Here is an 11,588-nt window from a genome sequence, read left to right on the forward strand (position 1 = left end):
TCGATTTTGCTGTAATTTTCGCGTGTTTTTCACGATGAATCCGAATGAAAAACTCGGACAAAATAAAAGAGAACTGCTAGGAGGAGCGCGCAAATCAAGGTCAAAGAAGAGGAAACAATCTTTCAACCCTAAGACAGCGGAGACAAACGAAGCAAGTTTTAGTGCATCTAAAAAAAAATCGAGATGCAGAAAAAAATCGTGGTGCCGGAAGATAATTCTATAGAATATAGAATTATCAATTTTATTTCTGTATTTTCGGCTATCGCAATGCTTGTGAAGTGCAAAAAATGCAACAGTGACATAAAGTTTCAGACAGCCAGTACTCGGGGACTAGGATTTAAAATTGCTGTTTTATGTAATCAGTGTCCGCCACAGGAATTCCTTCGTGCGCTTTTATAAATCACTCTTACGAAATTAATAGACGTTTTATATTTACGATGAGAGTTCTTGGTTTGGGACTAAAAGGTGCTCAAAAGTTTTGTGGACTCATGGACATGCCGAAGTTTTTCTATTACACCACCTATGATATCATTATCAAGTACATTCATTCGTGCGTCAAAACTGTTCGTGATGTGCTTTTTGAAAACGCTGTTAAAGAAGAAATGGAGCAAACCGTTGGACAAGATAAAACTAACTGTTTCAGGGGACGGAACGTGGAAAAAGCGAGGTTTCACATCTCTGTTTGGTGTCTCTTCTATAATTAGTTATCATAGCGGTAAAGTGCTCGATGTCGTGGTAAAAAGTGCTTATTGTAAAATGTGCGAATTTTGGGATAAAAAACAAGATACTTTTGAATATGAAGAATGGCTCGAAAATCATAAAGCCGAATGCAGGTCGAATCACGTGGGATCATCCGGTAAAATGGAGGTCGAGGCAATTGTTGAAATGTTCAAGCGTTCTGAAACTCTGCACGGTGTCAAGTACGAGAACTACATTGGAGACGGTGATTCAAAAACATACTCCAGTATTTTAAATGCCGCGCCTTATGAAGACATTACTGTAAATAAAAAAGAATGCATCGGTCACGTCCAAAAAAAAATGGGCACGCGATTACGTGAGTGTAAAAAGAAAAATAAAGGGCTCGGCGGCAAAGGCAAACTAACCGGTAAAATGATCGATAAGTTAACGGTTTACTATGGTCTAGCTATACGTAGAAATTATGACTCAGCAGAAAATATGAAAATAGCTATTTGGGCTACATATAATCACTACAGTTCAACAAACGAAAATCCGAAACATGATCTCTGCCCGGCGGGAGCGGAATCGTGGTGCGAATGGCAGCGCGCGTACGCAGAGTTACCAAACAATCAGAAGCAAAAAATAAAGTTTTATACACACCTACGACGCTTTGCCGACTGATGTTTAAACAGCTATCGAGCCAATTTACAAGGACTTGAGTAAACAAGAGTTATTAGACCGATGTGTTGGTGGATTTACGCAAAATAACAAAAGTTATAATCAACTAATTTGGAAAATCAGTCCAAAAATTCTTCCAGGCGGCTTAATACCAATCAAAATAGCTGCATATGTGTCAGCTTGTGTTTTTAATGAAGGCTCAAAAGCTTTGTTACAAATAATGCAAGCGATGGGAGTTTCTACTGGCCCAAATGCCCATGCATTCGTGGCAGACGAAGACGAGGGACGCGTCGCTATTGCCGAGCGCCACGCACAAGAAAATACACAAGAGGCCAGAAAGCATCGTAGACAAAAGAAAATTGATGCTTTGGAGGTGGCTTCGGCAGCAGAAGGCTTACTTTATGAGCCTGGAATCGATGATTCTGTGTAAGTTAAAAAAATTAAATTATACTCTACTGATAACTAGACCGCAAACTTTAAACGCGTTTTTCTCGAAATTACATTTTTCTAAAAAGTCCCGTGCGGTGTCCACAATATCTCGAGAACCGTTAAAGCAATTGACCTAAACCTTTTTCGTACTTATTCTGTGTATCTAGGGCTTGTTCGTGAACGAAGGGTTTTTTTTAATGAAAACTTTTTTTTTTATTGAAGAAAAACGAAAAATTACGTTTTTCGTTAAAACGGCCGCCATTTTGTCAAAAATTATTTTTTCAAAAATTCCTTCGTTTACGAACAAGATATATTCATATACTAACAGAATCTTTTTGGTTTTTTGATTTCAGATAATCCAGATTTGAGCAGCAGTGGACACCGCAAAACCAGTTTTTTTAAAGGGCCTTCAGGAGAATGGCCGTATCTTTTTTAATTATTAATATTTTTTATTTAAAAAATTATGTTACATTCATAAAAATATATTCTCTCACATAGACCAACTCAATTTTAAACAAGTCTTATAGTTAATGCAAAAAAATTCTCAAAAATCACCTATTTTTCGGCTTCCTGACTAGACTGAGATAACCCTTTAAAGAGGTTACATCACAAGCGATACACTCTCAGCTAAGGTGATTCGGCTCGTGATTCTGCAAACAGATAAAACAATGTGTCAAATACAAGAATGTAGATATTTCTATTAAATATAATAATATAAAAATAAGTAAAGATTTCACTCTATCAGAGTTCTCAGTTTGTTTGAGATGTTAAGTAAAATTTTTGTAAATTCTAGAATTTTCCATCCGCGTCAATAATAAAAGTCACGGTCTTTTTTGTATGTTTGTCACGGAAAAAAGCTGTCATAAATTAAACCTGTCATCTCAAAAACATTCTTTGCACACAAACAATTAGCGGTTTCGCAACCGTTTTTACCGGATACTTTTCGCGCTACAAGCATGCGCAAAATTGCCACGCGGCCTCGATCACCAATTAGAAATAGCGAGCGGCCGTGCGCGCATGGCAAAACGCGAGTTCGTTGCGCATCTTAGAAAAGCGGCCAATAATGAGCTGTGCCCTCGAGTCACCTCGAGCACAATTTAAATTGCTCGCAATAATTGGCGCTTTCCGAAAAAGTGGGTTTTCTTCGGAAACCCATAAGAGAGAGCTCGCGCCCGAAATCCGCGCCTTATCGCTTTCCGCAGTGACCGCATAACGCAAACCGCATATTATTTTGATCCGCTAAAATCTCGTTGACGACCGCCGCTTATTCCGCACTTTGTTCTCGATTACATTGTCACTGAAATATTTAAATGTTATAAGTCTTGTTCAAGTATTTTGTAATTAAGTGTGTATTGAAATTAAACTTTTTTTTAATACAAAAGAAAGGGTGACTTATCCTATTGTGTCGCGCGATCCTCTCTCACGCAGCGCGTTCGCGAACACAGTTTCTAAAAGATATTTTATCTCAATGAAACAAAGTTCCTATTTGGCAATTTTACAATATTAGTTAAATCAGAGCTCGGCAAGAAATGCACATTTCGCCCAATTTTCAATTGACTCCGCCCAGCGCTCTTCCCTTACCTCGACGTCCCGCGCGCAGCCTACGAGCCGCGCGAGACTCAGGACCGTGTCACCTCGCGACTCGCGACCGTATCGTGTCACCGGACCTCGCATACATATTTTTAATAGCTTTCCACATCACCCAGGGGGTACTATATTATCGACGCGTTTTTTTTTAAGTAGGTTTCCCCGTTAGGCCTAATCCACTGATTACTGAGACGACCTTTTAATAGCTTTAATTAATTTAAAAGAAGCAGAATTTTAAATATTAAGTGAAATAAAAAATACTCACATTCAGATTCACGACTTTCGGGCTTTTTTACAAGCGACAGCAGGAACGTCGATCTGCATATTGCACGTAGCAAGACGCATAAGACGCGGTAAAGAATTGTCGCTTAAACAAAAACGTTTTTCATTTTTAATAAACTTCATTTTCGAGAAAGAAGTCTCACATAAATATGTGGATCCGAACATAGAATAAATTCGGAGTCCGAAATCTTGAAGCTTGGAGTAGGTTGATTTTGATAAAACGTTATAAAATTCTGCACCGGTTTCTTGAACCGTTTTCAGAGAAATATCATTTTGTAGGTCACATAATTCATCCCGTAAATTAATCTGCTGTTCTGCGATTGGCGCTGTAAGAGGATTCTCGAAAAGAATTAATTCTGTTCGAAGTTTTTCGAAGCAGGTGAAACGCGTATCGAATTCTTCTATAACAGAATCTACGAAATGAATATTTTCTTTGAAATTACAGCTACTGCCGTGTTCTTCGAAAAGAATCTGGCAAGAAGGAAAATAATGAAAAATGTTGTTATTTAAATCAGATTTAAATAACTGTAATTTGCTTCGGAAAGAATCAACATGACTAACTAATTGGGAAATATTTTGAGTTGGTTTTTGCAGCTTTAAATTAAGAAGCCTAAGTTGATTAGTCATGTCAGTAATGAAGGCAAGTTCGGAAAGAAATGTTATATTTTCTAAAAGAGATATATATTCCTAAAATTTTGGATTGTTAGCTTAAAATTTAAATGATTTTTCGCACGCATATACGTTGAAAACAATCCGCGGCAGGCGCAGCAGCAACCGTCGCGTGGGCGATCGTCAATTGTTTTCAACGTATATGCATGCTAAAAATCATTTGAGCTCTCTACGTCGTAGTGGGTACATCAGCGGATAGAGTTGCGGACGTTTGCGATTAAAAAAAAGGTATTGTTCTTCTTTTAACAAATCAATCTTAAGGATGGATCACAAAAGATATGTTCAAGAATTTGATCAGTCTTGGGAAGTTAATTATTTCTTCGGTTACATTTCCGATCGAACGGTTTGTTTACTTTGCGGTTTTGAACCTTCGGTAGTAAAAAAATTTGCAATAGAGAGGCATTTCAGAAATCGTCATGCAGTCGATTATTCGAATTACTCACATTCAGAAAAGTTAAGTGTTATCGAAGGATTAAAGTCCTGTACGTATTTCTCTTTATGCTTGGATGAGAGCACCGATATTCGACATATGAGCCAACTGAGTATTTTTATTCGAATCGTGCAAGACGATTTCTCATATGTCGAGGAGCTGTTAGATTTCGTCTCATTACATGACACAACAACTGGTCTTGATATTTTTTTAGCAGTTGATGACTCGCTTAAAAAATTTGACATAGACTTCAGTAAATGTTCTTCGGTTACAACCGATGGCGCAAAAGCTATGATAGGTTCGAAGATAGGATTCGCCGGTCAATTAAAGCAGCGAAACATTAACATCCCTATTATTCACTGCATAATTCATCAGGAAGCACTAAGTGGCAAAGTTATTAAACTGTCAACAGCTATGGAAACTGTAACTAAAATCATAAATATAATTAAAGGTGGACAGAACTTCCTTAGTCATCGGAAATTTCAATCATTTCTCCATGAACATAATGCTATCCACACAGATGTCCCACTTCATTGTCCAGTACGTTGGCTTAGTGCTGCAAAATGTTTGGAAATATTTTTTTCAATAAGAAAAGAGATCCTCCTTTTCATTCAAGAAAAAAACAATCCAAAATTTCAGGAATATATATCTCTTTTAGAAAATATAACATTTCTTTCCAAACTTGCCTTCATTACTGACATGACTAATCAACTTAGGCTTCTTAATTTAAAGCTGCAAAAACCAACTCAAAATATTTTCCAATTAGTTAGTCATGTTGATTCTTTCCGAAGCAAATTACAGTTATTTAAATCTGATTTAAATAACAACATTTTTCATTATTTTTCTTCTTGCCAGATTCTTTTCGAAGAACACGGCAGTAGCTGTAATTTCAAAGAAAATATTCATTTCGTAGATTCTGTTATAGAAGAATTCGATACGCGTTTCACCTGCTTCGAAAAACTTCGAACAGAATTAATTCTTTTCGAGAATCCTCTTACAGCGCCAATCGCAGAACAGCAGATTAATTTACGGGATGAATTATGTGACCTACAAAATGATATTTCTCTGAAAACGGTTCAAGAAACCGGTGCAGAATTTTATAACGTTTTATCAAAATCAACCTACCCCAAGCTTCGAGATTTCGGACTCCGAATTTATTCTATGTTCGGATCCACATATTTATGTGAGACTTCTTTCTCGAAAATGAAGTTTATTAAAAATGAAAAACGTTCTTGTTTAAGCGACAATTCTTTACCGCGTCTTATGCGTCTTGCTACGTGCAATATGCAGATCGACGTTCCTGCTGTCGCTTGTAAAAAAGCCCGAAAGTCGTGAATCTGAATGTGAGTATTTTTTATTTCACTTAATATTTAAAATTCTGCTTTTTTTAAATTAATTAAAGCTATTAAAAGGTCGTCTCAGTAATCAGTGGATTAGGCCTAATGGGGAAACCACTTAAAAAAAAACGCGTCGATAATATAGTACCCCCTGGGTGATGTGAAAAAGCTATTAAAAATATGTATGCGAGGTCCGGTGACACGATACGGTCGCGAGTCGCGAGGTGACACGGTCCTGAGTCTCGCGCGGCTCGTAGGCTGCGCGCGGGACATCGAGGTAAGGGAAGAGCGCTGGGCGGAGTCAATTGAAAATCGGGCGAAATGTGCATTTCTTGCCGAGCTCTGAGTTTAATCATAGTTTATTTTACATTCAATTTTACTCGAGTCCCTATTATTTACATATATTATTGTGTCATCCGCAAATAATTTACATGAACAATATCTTAACTATTTACAATATCATTTATATACGAAATAAATAGCAGTGGTCCTAGCACGGATCCCTGAGGAACTCCGTAAATTGTATTTTTTATCATCGATATAGTACTTCCTAGCTTAACTTGTTGTTTTCTATTAGTTAGATACGTCACAAACCATTTATACGCTGTACCTGCCACTCCATATTTATCTAACTTTCTTAATAACAATTTTTTATTAACTGTTTCAAACGCTCTTTTAAAATCTAAAAATACCACTTCTATCATTTCGCTATTATCCATATTTTCTCTCCGATTCGATAAACGTGCTTTGTAATGTCGTTTCGCATAAGAATTTTTCCCTAAAGCCTGATCTTTATATTTTATTTATATTTTTTGCATTTATATATACATATATATATATATATATATATTTGAATTATCTTTCTTTTTTTTAAACATATTAAATAGTTGATACTAAACCGTACATGATGAACTGAAGTGCGACGTAAGCGCACAGCTTGCAACGTTGTCAAATATAATTCCTTAAAAGTCGCCATTAAAAACATTTACGTTTCGACCCCAACTTAGATCCTCTTCAGACTTTAACGCAAACATAATGCAACAAAAATATTAATTGTAACTTCGCATTTATAATCCTCTTATTAGTATTTATCCAACTCTTGAGAAAATCCGTGTAGAACGTTCCAAATTGGATAGAAATATTTCGGAAAAAGGAAGTACCCATTTTTATAACGTCGAAGCTCCATTAGAAAGGGTGCAAATGGATATCCTTGGTCCTCTTCGGTTGACTAAGTCAGGGAATAAGTATCTTCTTGTAATGGTAGATTGTTTCACAAAATGGGTGGAAGATTTCCCTGTCAAAAATATTAGAGCCAAGACTGTGGCTGAAATTTTTGTGAGTCAGTTTGTTTCAAGGCATGGAGTGCCTATTGAAATTCACACAGATCAGGGAAAGAATTTCGAGTCTCAGTTATTTGGAGAATTAATGCGACTTCTTGAAATAAAAAAAACAAGGACTACTGCTCTTCATCCTCAATCAGATGGCCAGGTGGAACGTCAACATCACACAATTATCAATTACTTGGCGAAATACATTTCTGAAAATCAGAAACATTGGGATGAATAGATTCCTATGTTTCTCTTGGCATATAGATCGCCAAACATGAGACTACAAGAGTGACTCCTGCCGAGTTGTACTTCGCTCGAGAACTTAGGCTACCAGTAAACTTGTTACAAGAAAATCCTAAATTTGATGAAGAGAAATTGCCTTCAGAGAATTTTGTGGATAATTTAAAGGAAAAATTAGAAGAAATTCGTTCTTGTGTTAGGGAACGTATGGCTTTAAAGTCTTCGCAAATGAAAGCCAGATATGATAGGAAAGTTAGAACAATTCATTTCGAGGAGAGAGAGAGTCTGGCTATATAATTCCAAGAGAAGTAAAGGAAAGGTCCAGAAATTGCAGAATAATTGCATGTTTTAGGAATAATTTGCGTGACTAATGTTTGACTCACTGAATACTAGTGTGGCAAAGATATCATACTACCACTACTGGCTAAATATCTGAAATATTAAAAATTATTATCAATTTCCTCAGTTGCTATAACTACATAGATATAAGAGATAAATTAACTTACCATATTACCTTAAACATATTATTAATCGCTGTTTTGTCTCAATTAGCTTACGAACATATTGCCGGGTTATTCTAGGTGCAATTATTTGCAATAACTCTTCGCATTGAGTAACGATCATCCTGATGCATTTTCTTTTTTCCTTTGTGTATCTGTAGTACTAGAATGTATTGATTGTTTATTATATCTCTTTAAATTATGTATATCAATAATTTTTTGCCCGATCTCATTATTTTTAAAATAATCTTTGTTTTCACTATCTGATGTTAAAATAATATCATTAGTAGATGTATTGAATTCAATCTTGCATTTATCTGAAATACAAATATAAATTAATGAAATAAAAGTAAAAATTTATAAAATAGAAGTAAAAATGAAAAATATCTTCAATAAATAATGTATTAAAAATGATATATATCTTTTACAAAAAATTAAGATAGCATGTTTTTTTTTAATTTATTTTACAGATCAATATAGTGGACATAATATTATTATTATTAATATGATTAATAATAAATACCTTGTGAATCAATATTTTTTTTGTCGCTCTCATCACTTATAAGATCTTCATTATTGTTTGTGGGGTCTAATGTATCTATTGTAAATTTTCATTTGTAGATACTATGTCAAATGTAAGTTCACGCTTTTCTGAAATAAATAGAAGTTAATAAAATAAAAATAAAAACAAGAAGCAATAAGAATAAAACATTAATATTAGAAAATATTCAATAATTATATTGCAAAAAATTCAGAGGTGACATTAAATTAGGTTAATAATAGTTAATTGTAGATGTACCTTCAATCTCTAAATCTGTCATATTTGATGTAAATAATACTGGTGCATTTTATATTAGATGTGGTGCTATATTAAGTACATCAGGATCAATTTTTGCTTCAGTTTCTTCTGGTCCTCCACCAGTTGCTAAACGCGATTGTTTTTCTTTAGTTAATACATCTCTCTGCGACTGCTTTAGATTTGGCCACAATTTTTTCAATTGTTGAAGTTCTCTATAATCAAAATATTGTGTAATATAATAAAGCGTATATTATTATCTGCTATATTAGGCCCTTCGCATAATCAAAAATATAAAGTTCTTACTTCTTGAGAGATTAGTGCCGATTGATTGTATTCTTTACATACTTCACTCCATGCAAGGTCTTTATCTTTTAATGTTGTGCCGTCGCTTTTTTTTATTTCTATTACATGTTTTTCTAGTATTTGTAAGAATAATTTCCTTTCCATCAATGAATAGTGTTTGTTTTTGCTTGTAGGCTTCTCTTTGCAAGACATTCTGTAAAAAATATATATTTAATATCTACTAAAGTTTAATTTTACTCAATAAGATTCAAATATCGTCGTTCATTAATTACAAATATTTCAAACCTGTATATTTCTCGATGATTTTTTTCAATGAAGATTGAAAATTGAAGCGATGAAACACATCCGTACGAACGCAAGATAACAGCACACAAGAATACGTATATTGTATGTCTGCATGTATCATATGTGTCTCCAATGCAATGTTCCTATTGGAGGAAATGCTATGTTCCTATTGGAGGAATAATAGTAATATTACGAAAATAGCCGATTCGCGCGCGCGAAAATAAGCACAGGCTTAAGTATGTCTTCATCAAGTCAGTCTCAAATTAAATAAGATTTACTTGAGTGTTAACTTCTTCACGAAGATTGTCTTATTTCACGGCTATGAAATCTATGACGATTATGAATTCTATTAATCTTAAGACGATCTAGATTGAATAAAATAGACTTGATCATAATCATCTTATGTGTTAATTTGAGACTCGACTATGAATACGGGCCTTTGTCCCAACATTCCCAACCAGTCCAACCTCTTTTGACGACATCTTCGACAATCTCAGTTTGGGAAGAATTTGATATCACAATAAGCCACCTTCAAGGAATGCACAATCCCTCTACTGCAGCAATTATAGAGTTAAACAAATATTTGGCCGAACTCCACATTACCAGGACAAACGATCCTCTAATTTGGTGGGAAGCAAGAAAAAATCTATACCCAAATTTATATAAAATAATGCTCAAAAGGCTCTGCATCCCTGCAACTTCGGTCCCATGTGAAAGAATATTTTTTAAAGCGAGACAAATTTGTAATGAAAAAAGAAGCCGATTAACAACAAAAAAATTAATCAAATTTTAGTTGTGCAACATAATGTTAATTTATTATAATTAATATATTATTAATAATAATAAAAATATATATATAATAAAGAAAACAATTTTTTTGTATTTCCTAAACATTCATGATTTATATTAAGCTTAAATAAGCGAATATAAAAGATTTTTTGTACGAGAATAAATTTAAAAAAGATAAAGAATAATTATTTATAAAGAACCGATGAATCGTATAAAAGAACCGATTCACTTAAGAGAACGAACCGACTCTGAACCGCTAACCAAGGTGAACCGTCTTGCCTTTCTCTAAGTTAGATGAATAAAAAAGAAGTTAAATAAAGTAAAATTAGAATCCCTCAGGTTGAAATATTATTGAGTTATGGCGAAGTAAAATCTTTGATAGAATGTGCGAGCAATAAATAAACCCAGTAAATTAGAAATTTACATAACAGAAAGTGATTATATTGCTCACATCAAGGAGTCACATGTAAGGGGGGAAAATTTAAAATATATATTTTTATTTTATATATTAATAAACTTTTTGTTTTCTTTCTCTTTTTTTGCTGTCACTATCGTAATCAACCTTAAAAGGCTAATTGCAAAAACTTTATACGTAACAACCAAAATTTATTAATAACTAAAAACGGATAAAGGGCAAGCCATAGTAATAATGAACAAAAGTGACTACCTTTTAAAAATGAGCTCCTTGTTGGATGATTGAACCACTTATAAAAAATTAGACAAAAATCCTATTAAAAAATTAACAAATAAAATTAATTCTTTGGTAAAGTCTTGGCGCGATAAGAATGTAATTGACGAATCAACGTATAAGGTATTAAATAATACAAATGGAAATCTCCCCCAATGCTACGGGCTGCCGAAGATACATAAAACTGGCGTTCCTCTCCGAATTATTGTATCTGCACTTGGCAGTCCTGTATACAATATTGCACAGTACATACATAAAATTCTACACAATACTATAGAAAAACCGAAATCGCATATAAAAGACGGATGGTCATTTGCAAAAAAAGTAAAAAATATGATCATTAATGACAACAAAGTTTTAGTTTCATTAGATGTAACATCATTATACACCAACATCTCTAAAGAACTTGTAATTGAGGCGATTAAAAAGAGATGGAACACAATCTCACAGAATACCACATTGAATTTGTCACAGCTTACATTCGCAATAAAAACTATATTAGATTCCACATTTAGTTTTAATAGCCACTTTTATGAACAAGTTTTCGGCAGCCCGATGGGTTCTCC

At 34.1% G+C, this 11,588-nt stretch overlaps 2 pseudogenes; one reads left to right on the forward strand and one right to left on the reverse strand.

Moving 5' to 3' along the window:
- The first annotated feature begins 602 nt into the window (after positions 1 to 602).
- On the forward strand, positions 603 to 1,786 carry LOC146724251 (uncharacterized; annotated as a pseudogene).
- Positions 1,787 to 8,756: 6,970 nt separating this feature from the next.
- On the reverse strand, positions 8,757 to 9,860 carry LOC114931624 (myb/SANT-like DNA-binding domain-containing protein 3; annotated as a pseudogene).
- Between the last annotated feature and the right edge of the window lie 1,728 nt (positions 9,861 to 11,588).

Source organism: Nylanderia fulva, unplaced genomic scaffold, assembly GCF_048542155.1.
Source record: "Nylanderia fulva isolate GAGA-0341 unplaced genomic scaffold, ASM4854215v1 Scaffold141, whole genome shotgun sequence".
Taxonomy (NCBI): domain Eukaryota; kingdom Metazoa; phylum Arthropoda; class Insecta; order Hymenoptera; family Formicidae; genus Nylanderia; species Nylanderia fulva.